Source organism: Crocodylus porosus, unplaced genomic scaffold (genome assembly GCF_001723895.1).
Source record: "Crocodylus porosus isolate Cpor-Errol unplaced genomic scaffold, CroPor_comp1, whole genome shotgun sequence".
NCBI classification, from domain to species: domain Eukaryota; kingdom Metazoa; phylum Chordata; order Crocodylia; family Crocodylidae; genus Crocodylus; species Crocodylus porosus.
In genome coordinates this window covers 4,039,048-4,050,372 of record NW_017728937.1, presented here as the reverse complement: position 1 = coordinate 4,050,372, position 11,325 = coordinate 4,039,048, and positions in this window count along the sequence as shown.

Genomic DNA, 11,325 nt, shown 5'->3' with positions numbered 1-11,325 from the left:
CATCCCCCAGAAACTCACTCAGATGACCTTCACATGGTCCAACTGCAGTATCCATATTAGAAGCAACCTGCCACCCCAGAGCAAGTGAAATCCTGGTCTCTAAGTAGAAAAAACAAGATAGTTGGCTGGCAAGGTGGTTACTGTTAGTGCACCTGTGGCACCAGTTATTATCTTGGGTACATTCCCTACCTGAAGGCTGGAATGGCTAACTGTAGGAGGGGAGGTAATTGTTGTAGCTCTGCTCGTTTATACGTTTGTTGTTACATACTTCCTGAGGGAAACCCTGTCAAGCTCAACACCCTTGAGTCTGTGCCCCCAGTAGCGCACTCTGCATCTGTTCAGCCTTGAGCCACTGTGCTTATGGGAAAATCTACCCGCTCCCATTCCTATGGCTGACAACACTCTCCAGCAATGGTATAAAGCCCACCAGGTGGGAGGGCGTGCCACAAGTTAAAACAAAGTTATTACATAGTTTGTGAATCATACCTACACAGAGGTGTGGTAGAATGGTATCCACTTTAATACAACTAGAAGGAGGCTGCACCCGCAAGTCTCCACCACTTAGTCCCATCTTTTTATACCAGTGGGGTTCCTAAAGTAAATCATTGTTATGATTCTGCCAGGGCAGTGCCGTTTCACCAATCCAGTAAAACATCATCCCCATGAGCAACAGTGGGAACTGTTTCGCTCTCTGGGAGGTGAAGCATGGTTATAACCTCCCAAAGAAAAAAGGGTAAACGTGATCTGTGAGAGAACAAGGTGTTCACTATTGTCTCTGGCCGTTCCCCACCCCGGGAGGTCCCGGCACCGCCCATGTACAACTCCACACCCTGGTGGAGGTCACAGGTTAAAATCCCAACCCACCTAAATGCTTCATTGTTCACTGCCCAGGTACTGTTCAGACCGGAACAACAGTATGTCTGAGCTACCTTTCCAAACTCTTCAGCAGGAGCCCACGTAGCTAAAGGGTTATTTAAGTGGGAATAGCCAACCATTTTCTGTTCCACGAATACAGTTAAGTCCCACAGACGAAAAGATGCTCCAGGTTATCTTTAGGACAGACTTAACTCAGCTGTAAGTATATAAAACTTAAATAAATCCCAGAAAAATACTGAAAGAGTAACCAATCTCCAACAGGCAGTAAGGCTGCTCACTAGGGGAGGCATGCTCAAAAGGAACACTTTAGAGCACACTAATGAATTGCTAACTAATATAAGATTAAAGACAGCCTACCTTGCCCAGGCCATGATAGACACTGCTTTTAGAGCAGACAAAAATCAAACTTAGAATACTGCTTGTGCACAAGTTCAGTTATCACTAAACATGCATTTTTCCCCAAGTAATAAACAACATTAAAAATAAGGAATGGCCCCCTGGCTTAGAGCATCACAGAATGCCTGCAACATTTAAAAAAAAGATACCTCTATCAAAGTACCTAGATTACCACTTAGAAAGGCTGTGATAAAAAAAAGTGTTCATTCCTAGTGCAAAGAGTAGAAGATAAAAGCTAGACCACTTCTTATTTGCTTAGCACGGGGCTAGGAGGAGGATGCCTTTAAGACTAGAATCTGCATCGCCCCATATAGGAGATAGTTACCCCAGAGAGCCCTCAGTATGTGGCACAATCCCCCTTAGTTCAAATTAGTAACACCTTAATGAAATAAAAAATGCGATGGAGAGGATGGCCTCTCAGCCCACCCAACATGACCTGCATACACAAGCTACCTAATGTGTCATATGTGACAATAGGGCAACATGTTTGTTAAAAAAGACCAAGTCACTTACTGTATGAAAATAGTACCACCTGGGCTTTGTGCAATTAGCGTTGCTTAGAAGCTAAAAGTAGACCTGTTGCTCTGCCGCAATTAACTGTACTAATTGCCCTAAAATAGCCAAAAATTTCTTCTAAGACCCTAACTCTCAACTTTACGATACCCACCTCATGGATATCAGATGTAGACATGCCAAAGTTAGAAGACTAGAATGAAGTAAAAGAAACTGCAAAGCCTTGAGGCAAAAGCTCGGCAAAGAACTCAATTAGCCCTCCTTGCTCAGGAGGGTAGGCAGATCATCAGTTTGGCTGTCAACATGCCCGAGCCGGGTAAATAGTATGATGTGATTTACACTGTTCGCATGTCACCAGGTATCACCTCAACTATGTGGCTAACCATCTTAAGCATCACAGTGCTCTGTATTGCCCTAGTGGCAACAGCTAAGTAGTGTTTTAACCATTGTTGTCATAAATCTGTTCAGACTATACAAGTTAAATTTAAAGATTCCTCCCTATTCCCTGATGTAGCACATGTAGCTTTAGCATCTCAACTGTATCTATCACAGTGCTTCAGCAAGCAAAGGGTAGAATATGACAGCTGAAAATTGTGTCTAAGGTGCTTGCTGAACAGTCTGTGAGGATTAAACCAGGTGTTTCTTGTCATTTGTTCATATATTGTAACCTGTATGTTGCCACTAAGAGCCTAATTAAAGTGAAAGATTAGTAAAGATTGTATGCAGTGAGGCCTAGTAAATTTAGCAAGGCCTTGTAGAATTAATAGTAGGCCTTGTGGCACAGTTAAAATTAACCTTATCAGAAGACTGCAAAGGTATTGCTATTAGTCTGTCCTAAGAAAAGTTTTAGTGAAAGAATTTAAATGGCTGTAAGTTATCAGCGTAGCTCAAAAGTTATACATTAGCTAGCACATCTGGAAATTATCAAAAAAAAGCAACATTATTAAAAAAAAAAAAAAAAGCTACTAATTTAAAATTAGCTACTAACCTAAATTCAGTAAGCCAACAGATCTCAACAAGCCCAAAAACTAAATACCAAAGTCCTTCCCAGTACCCCATAGACAGCGCAGATCAAAGATGCCTAACTTCGCTAAGCTTTAAAAAAAAAAAAATCAAACCTGTCATACTTCAAACATCAAAAAAGACTGCCAAAAAGTTGCCAACAAAAATTATTATTGTCTGTCGTTGTTGTCTTGTTACTATGAGTAGTTATGGGTTTTTTTTTATTAAGTCAATAAACCTTCCTTGCCTTTTATTCCCAACCACACTCTCAATCCCAAACCATCCACTAGCAGCTAAAACACAGGGTGAATAGACCATATGTTGATTGTTCTGACCCTGAGTGGAAAGATGAGACTCTTTGGCGAGTAACTTCTGGCTTTAAGTCCCAGGAGGAACACTGGGACACGCTGGTCACAGTTCCCAGCCCTGCATGCAGCCAACACCCAGTGCCTCTGAAGAAGGCTTAAAAAAACAAAACAAACTTTGACACATGTAGCTGCAGGAGGGTGAGAGGGCAGGGGAGGATGGAATTCCCTCCTAGTCCCAGTTGCTGCAAAACTTCTGGACTCTGTAGCAGCCAGAAAAGTCCAAAAAGAATAGGAAATACCCATAGTAGAACATAGGCATAACTACTCCTAGAGCACCCCAGACCAATGCCTCTCCAGCCTCTTCTTGAATACCTCCAATGACACAGAGTTCAGAGTTTCCTCTGCCTTACTGAGCATAAAGCAAAGTGGATTTCTCACCTGCCTCAGCAAATCAAAGTCAGGCCTTGAAGTTGCAGCACCCCTACACAATTGTCAGAGTCAGCTATGCAAACACTGTCAGCCTCCCAAACAGATTATGCCCCAATGAGGCAGCTTGGTCAGCTTTGGCTGCTGCTCAACAAGCCACTCAGTAGCTGTATCTACACAAGACGCTGACGGTACAGTAGCCTCATGTGGCAACAACTGTGACATGACACTACTGCATAGTAGTATTAGACTACTGTGCACTAGTGTCACAAAAAATATATTTGTCAGTGCTGCTATGCAGTAACTCGGCTTGACTGTGCAGTCGTTTGGTACTTGTATAAACAAGTACTATAGTAGAGGGGTGCTGCAATGTCTAGGTCTAACTTTGATTTCCTGAGGCCAATGAAAATTCCACTCTACTTTATGATCAGTGAGGCAGAAGGAAGCTGTGAATACGCCATCGCTGGAGATATCCTAGGGTTGTGCGAAACAGTAGCGTTCTGCATCGACATCTGTTTTGACATTTTGATAGAACAGTGTTTTGTTTCAACTTTTGTTTTGATTTGAAAACAGTGTTCTGTTCCAATTTGTCAAAATGGTTTCACTGTTTCAATGGGACTGGGGAATGGAACTCAGCCCAGCCCGATCACAGTGCTGGGGAAGGGAACTCAGCTAGGCTGCTTTGAAACTTGAAAGTTTCAAAACGTTTCAAGATGTTCTGACTGCCCACATTTCGTTTTGAGGATGTTTTGAAGCCCTTTGTTTCATTTCGATTTCACTGTTTTGAGCTTGAAATGAGTCAAAACAATGTCGAAACAAAACAGCCAGCGAAATTTCACACGGCCCTACCGGACAGGCATTGGTTAGGGAGGATCTAGGGCTAATTGTGTGGTAATGACTTCACAGTTAATATCTCACGTAGATGCGCCCAGTGGCTACACTGCTACCTGCCTTCAATTCCTCATCCACCAGTTTATTTCCATTCCTCCCCTTTTGCTGCTCTTCTCTGGAGATGTAGGACTTCATTCTGCCAAGTAGGCTGGGAAATGTTCCTCCAAGATGCTAAGGTATAAGTTAAATGGGCTGGGAGTAAATCACAAAGTTCTGCCTCACAAAAGCCCAGGTGAGTTTGCCACTTGACTGCCCTAGGACAGCTCCAGTGGATAGGAGAATCCCTCTCTTCAGCTCAGGGATATTCTTGTGTCCCCCATCTCCCCATAATGTGGCACCTGGGGCTGCTTCCCACTCATTCCTGTCAGTTATGCTATTACCTTGACTTGACACAGAAAGAGTTAATCAGAATGAGTTCTACCTTCTTTTATCGGTTACACTTAAACAATGATCAAAGTCCCTCCACCTTTGGGTGTAGAGACAATCCCCAGCACATGCTGGCCCTAGTCCACTCTTGTCCCAAGACCAGGAGATTGCTTCAGATGTTCCAGCAGTTGCCTTAAAGCCTCTGTGCTATTACCTGTCCTTAGAGAGGGTCATCTGGGGAGCAGTACAGGAAGCTTTTGGGAGAGTCGGCAGAGTAGGGCTTGAAGACCTAATTGCTTGATCTGCCTGCAGTGCCTTTAATGCCCTTGAGGAGAAGTGGCTGCTTAGTTACTCAGGCATTTCAAGCATTAGGATTATGCTACTAGACCTTCCCCTCTGGCCCTCAGCCAAGCCAAGGAGAGGCAGAGGAAACAGAGGTAATTCCCAACCTCAGCGGTTCCTAATCTGTGGTATGTGTTGCGGCATTCGGGCCAGTCCTGAGCTGCTGTCAAAAGCAATGATGCACTTGGCAGGCTCCATGTGATATTTCCCTCATCTTCTACTTCTCAAAATCTCTCCCTGTACTTATGGAACACAGCCATGCCACAGTGCTTCAGAGGGGAGGCATATGAATGGTTTGTATCAATCAGGATTTGGTGACATGGACAGAGCAGACACATGAATGGCTGCATGCCTCTGGGAAAAGTTCACAACAATTTTTGTATTTGGCCTTTGAGAAATCAGACCCAGATGGTTGATTTGAGCTACAAGTACCAGAAGCAGAAGGTTGCATTTTACAGTCCAAATACAATCCCAAGTCAGGGTTTAAGTCTAATACAGGAGTATCACAAGTCACAGTGTTACCATAGCAAGTGCACACATTGAGCGAAAATAGATGTAAATATGCCAAGGCATTCAGTTATGCCCTAGGCTATAAATCTTACCATTCCTCAGCTTACAAGTACCAAGTACCCAGTGTAGGGGAGTAGAGAAATGTCATGCGAGTGAAAGTGCTACTGTCATAGCTATTTGGGAGCATGTTAGACTTGGTTAAGACAGTTGCCATTGGCTATACAGGAAGAAGCAGGAGAGAATCTAACTCAGAAAGGGCTCCTATACACATGCACTAAGGCTGCTGGAACGTGTTGATTACAGTGCTCCAACAGACACTTGTCACGTGTATCACCATCTCTGCATTAAAGAATGGTGGCAGGAGCACTTTAATTAAAGCTCATTGGACAAGCTTTACTTAAAGTGCCCCCACCACCATTTTCAGTGTGGGGATGCTGATACATGTGATGCTCTGGTCGTTTAATTAGAGCAGCTATCAGAGATGCCCTTATAAAGCACCCCACACACGCCGCTTCCTGGAACACACACATAAATGTCCAAAAGCCATATCCAGGCTAGCAAATCCTTTTGTTAAAAGGCAAAGAGACAATAATCAACATGATTTGAAAAAGACACTTGCCCTATGTCTCTACATCCAAAAGCAGTACCTTTGAGACAGAATTACCAGGCTCTTGGTTCCCAAACTCTCTATGCTTATGGTCTTGTGTACCTAACCTTTACTTGTAGGTGGAGCCTGGTGCTCAAAAGTCTGTAAGTGGGGAAGGAGGGGCAAAATGGTAGAATTCGGGCAGGAAGAGGGGGCAGCACAGACTTGATGAGCAATTGGAGGGAACTTGATGCAGGAGAGGCCTGGCCAGGTCTGCAAACCCTATACTAAATCAGAGGGAAGTACTGGGCAACCAGAAGCAGCAAGAATTGAGTACATGGTTGGCTTTGACTGAGGAAGGGGCCTGAGAATCAGTTTTGAAAGTGATGGATGGGGGGTTTGTATAGGATGTGCAGTTTGGGCAGCTGTTCAAGTAAATTTCTAAGTCAGCTTCATTTTCTTCCTGTTACTGTATGCAACAAGTTGCCCTTCCCAGCACCACCCTCCTAGTCCTCTGCACCTCACAGGGGCACCCTTGGATCCTTCTTTGGGGTTCTTACATCCCACCCTATACTCTTCTGCCATGTCTTGATGGAAATTAGGATGATGTTCTTGCGAGTGGGAGACTGCCTATTGTATTGGGAGTGTTGGGGCCTTTCCCCTGTGGGACTGACCCCTGATTTTCTCTAGCTAGGCCTCCCTGTCTAAACCCACTAAACAGGGTTTGACTCCGAGGCTCTAGCTTTTTCCACTGTCTTAGGGCCCTGGGCCCCTTTTCCTGCTGCAATCCGGAGCCTGGTCCAGAGGCCTGGGCCACAAAAAAAAACCAATACAGAACACAATACCAAAATAAAGCCACACCACAGGAACACCAGAGCTCCGCAGCTTTTAAGATCGTGCCTCGCTGGCATTAGGTTTTGTGCCCCCTGCTCCAGGGCTGGGGTCAATGCACTCCAAAATACTGCACCCTCTGTGATGCTGGGGTCCCTATGCTACCATGGATCCCCTATGAGGCCTCCTCCAACCCCTAGTAGCCTCTCCCAAACCACCAGTGTCTTATACAACAGGAGACAAAACACAAGCCCCTGGACTATAACATAAATTCATACTGCTCAGCTATAATGCTATTCCCACCACATCAAGAGGGCTCTAGCCTACCCCCATCCTCAGAGCTGTACCTGCAGGCTGGCCTCCCCCTGCTGCTTGCTCTGGGAGAGCTCCTTTCCCCATGGCTGCTAGCAGGGAGCTCCCTGCCTAGCCTCAGCCTGGTAGTTATATAGGAGCCAAGCCCTGCCCCTTCTGGTCAGCTGATTCTCACTGGCTGCCATAACAACTTGCACCTGTGCCTCTTCATTACTACTCCACAAGTAGCAGGCACCTGAGTTCCCTGCTACACTGTACCAGTCAAATTGTGGCTATTCATTTTATTAGCTTTGTTTCCAGAAGGCCTAAGGCACTCTGATTAGGACTTCATGGACTGATGTTAAAGGGGCATGGTTTGACCGATTTAGTCTTGAGACCAACACTGAATGCTGATACTTAGAATAGACCATTAGAACAAGTCCATTTTTAACTCTCTCAACCACTAGGTGTCTGTATTTCTCATTGTAGCTAGCAGCTTTGTTACAACAGTAGTTTTACTTACAACTGACATACTAGATTAACTGAATAGGGGGTCTGTTAAACTGCTGGTTCCTTCCCATCAAAGTCATAGAAGCACTACCTCAATTCTGCTTTCTTAATCCATGCCTTCACTCTGTATGATTAATCAATACATTCAGCTAACCCAGTCAGCGCCCTTCTATTTGCAAAAAGACTCTCAGGGATTCACCACTGCCTTGCAGAATCAGGTTTGATATAGTTAAATTTCACACAAGGCAGATTATCAGATCTCCTCTGCTTCAGCCTTCCCATGTTTGAAATGGGAGAGAAGGCTCAGCATTACAAGAGGGTGCAAGGCTTAAATCATGAGCATGACTTGTGATAGAAGATGTAATCAAGTGCTAATTTCAGCAGTGGTCTAACAAAGGGCATTTGGATCCTGAATCTACAATGATCAAGGAGGAAGAGGCAGTTTTTCCTGAGATGGGGAGAGGGTACCCATGTTGGCAACCTTTCAAAACCAGCTTATAGTCACTGCATTGAAGGGCCAGTTCACATTTAGGCATAAAGCTTTGTGTGCTGTCCACCATTCCCCCTGCATTTGAACATTTCTGTTTCTTCTCTTCAGTCACCTGAATTGTTGTCTTAGCTTCACTGCTTCCAGCCCAGCCCAGCTCAGCCAGTGCTTTATGGTCTGTGAGTCTGTGCTCAGTGGTGCAGTGTAACCCAACTGCTGTGCCTGCTTTTTTATCCCTCTGCTGCAGCTGATCAAGATGAGAAAAACCTCTCCAGCAGTGGCAGATTAAGATTTATTGGGGCCCTGGACAAACAGAAAATTGGAGGCCCTCTACACCCCATCATAAACGTGAATGCATCAAAAAGCATTAATAAATAGATCTGTTAAATATTTACGTGGTGCATTAATAAATAAAGCACAACATACAATGTCAAAATTAATTACTCAGTTTTGCCACACACAAAACTGAATAAAACAACTGCCTTAGAAAAATGACTCAGATCCATGGGATCACCATAAATGTATAATAACATGAAAGGATAGATGTTTTAGTTTAATGGTCATGTGGACTCTTGTTTGACTATTTTTAAAAAATACACATTTGATGTTGTACCTACATTATGGTAAACTACTACAAGAAAAACAGAGGTCATACCTATAACCCTGAATATGAGTCTAAGAATACTGTTAGTGATTCTTGCAATTAAAATAAAGCAGTAGGCCTATACAATGCATCTCAATTTTTTAAAATCTTTCCTGAAACATTAAACGTGTGCTAAACTTCATATACTGTAAAGCTGTCTTTTAGATACCCATTACACCTGTGTTTTAATGCTACCATTGCATAATTATGTAACCAAAATGTATAGATATATTGATTTATACACACACACAGTCTCTCTCTATACCTGTATCTCTCTCTCTATAGATGTATACATACACACACATATACATAATTTTTCTCTCTATATATAATGTATCCCTCTAGACAGACAGACAGATAGATCTCTATCTAATCACCTCCTGGAAGAACTCACATTTCCCCACATGAGCTGCCATCATTCAGGAGAGATGCAGACCCCTCTCTATTGCCAGCCTTATTTGGGGTTGAGAACTGCAGGAAGCATCCCAGGTGAAATGGGATTCTCCTTCTCTGCGCCCCAAAGCAGCCCTTGGTAGCAGGACTAAAGCACCATACACTGTCCTGCAGGGGGATCTGGTGCAGTTTGGGCCCCCCCTCTCTGCCAACACACAGACAAACATGCAGACATACACACATACTCTGCAGCTGCCACAAGTGGCACAGTAGCATGCCCCCAGCCACCTGTCTGCCCTGCGACCTGACCCTTAGGAGGGAGGGAGGGCAGGGTCGGGCTCCTTTCAGGTACAGGGTCAGGAGAGAGGCAGATCAGTTGGGCAGTGAGCAACTGGGGTGGTGGGGATCCTTGCTGCCACTTCACCTTGGCTGTCCCCATGAAGCTGTCAAATAAGTTTCCAGTCACTGCCTCCAGCTCTCACACATTTAACACGCAACGGGGCTTCAGTGCTTCCTGGGACTTTCCCCTGCAGCCTGGGGAGCACAGTGGGCCCCTGCCCCAAGGGGCCCTGATTGGCACAGACCCCTAGGCCTGGGCCTTATGGGCCTGTACGTTAATCTGTCCATGTTCCCCAGGCTCATCTTAAGGCTGGAGCAACCTTGCTGCTTCAGAGCACATTCTCCTCAAAAGACAACTAAAATGCTTTATGGCATAAATCCCTCCAGGCAGGGGAATAAGAAACCCTGTGTGCCTCCTGTAGGATACCCTGGCATGGACTTTGGGCAGAACATGGCAAGGAGTCTGGATGCTCACACTCTTCCAAAGCAGGTGGGAAATTAATTGGATTCTTCCCACTCCTAATGCACCAGTCAGTGGGAGTTTACATTTCTGCTCCTCTGGGCCACAAATAAAATGAGCCAGGGAAGTTGAGGACCCTTCATGCATAATTATGGTAATTTCCTGTGAGGCAGCAGAGCAAGTCACCAACCTAGACTACAGAACAAGTTTTGGAGGCAGAATCCTGCCCTACACAAATACAGAGCTACTTTAGATCCCAAACTGTTAACAGATTATATGGGTAGATAAAAATTAGAACTAAAATTGACCAACTGGAATCTTTACCTCCCTGCTAAGTCACAACCAGGGATTCCTGCCTTCCCTGACACATGCCTAACAGTGTAGAGGAGTTCTGTGCTCCATGTGCCATCTGTCCAGTTATGAGTTTGAAGAAGAGGAATGCAGCCCAGAGCTGGAAGCTTGGTTGATTATAAGTGCCATTTCAACCTTGCAGGGGAGATACCATGAGATGGTTTTCAACCCAGGTGGTTTTACTTAACTGGCAGGGGAAATCTCCTTCTTCTAGGCCTTGAAGGACTTAGTGTAGTTAGATGCTGAAGGCCTGTCCCTTGCACTGCAGGCAGGCTGATCCCTATGAGAGTCTACAAATGCCTCCAAATGTGAGAATCTTGTCTACACCATTTATGGTGATGAGGGACTGCTCTTGGGCTTTTCCTCTAGCTTGCTCCTTTGGCCTTTTGGTTAGAGGCAAGTGAGACTAGGGGGCATCTGAACTACAAGGCCTCTGGGCTTGGGGCTTGTATGTAGGATGCCTGCTATGAATTTGGGAGCATCTGAAGCCCCAAGCTGAAGAGTCTGAAAGGTAGGATACTTGCTTGTAGCAGTGCCACACAGAGTTGAATGATTGAACTCTGCTCAGTCAATAGAATTCAGAACTGATGTGGCTGAGACACGAAATTTCAAAAAGCAAAAAAAAACCCACCAAAAAACCCCCCACAAGCAAAGATATATATGCCTGAGCAAAGCAATATAGTAAATATTTGTGAAGATCCTGAAAGTAAGAGGAAAAAAGAGGCATGCAATTGTTAGAAATATTATTAAAAATGCATTATCAATAGCAGATTTAGAAAAAAAAAAAAAACACAGCTGCTACCC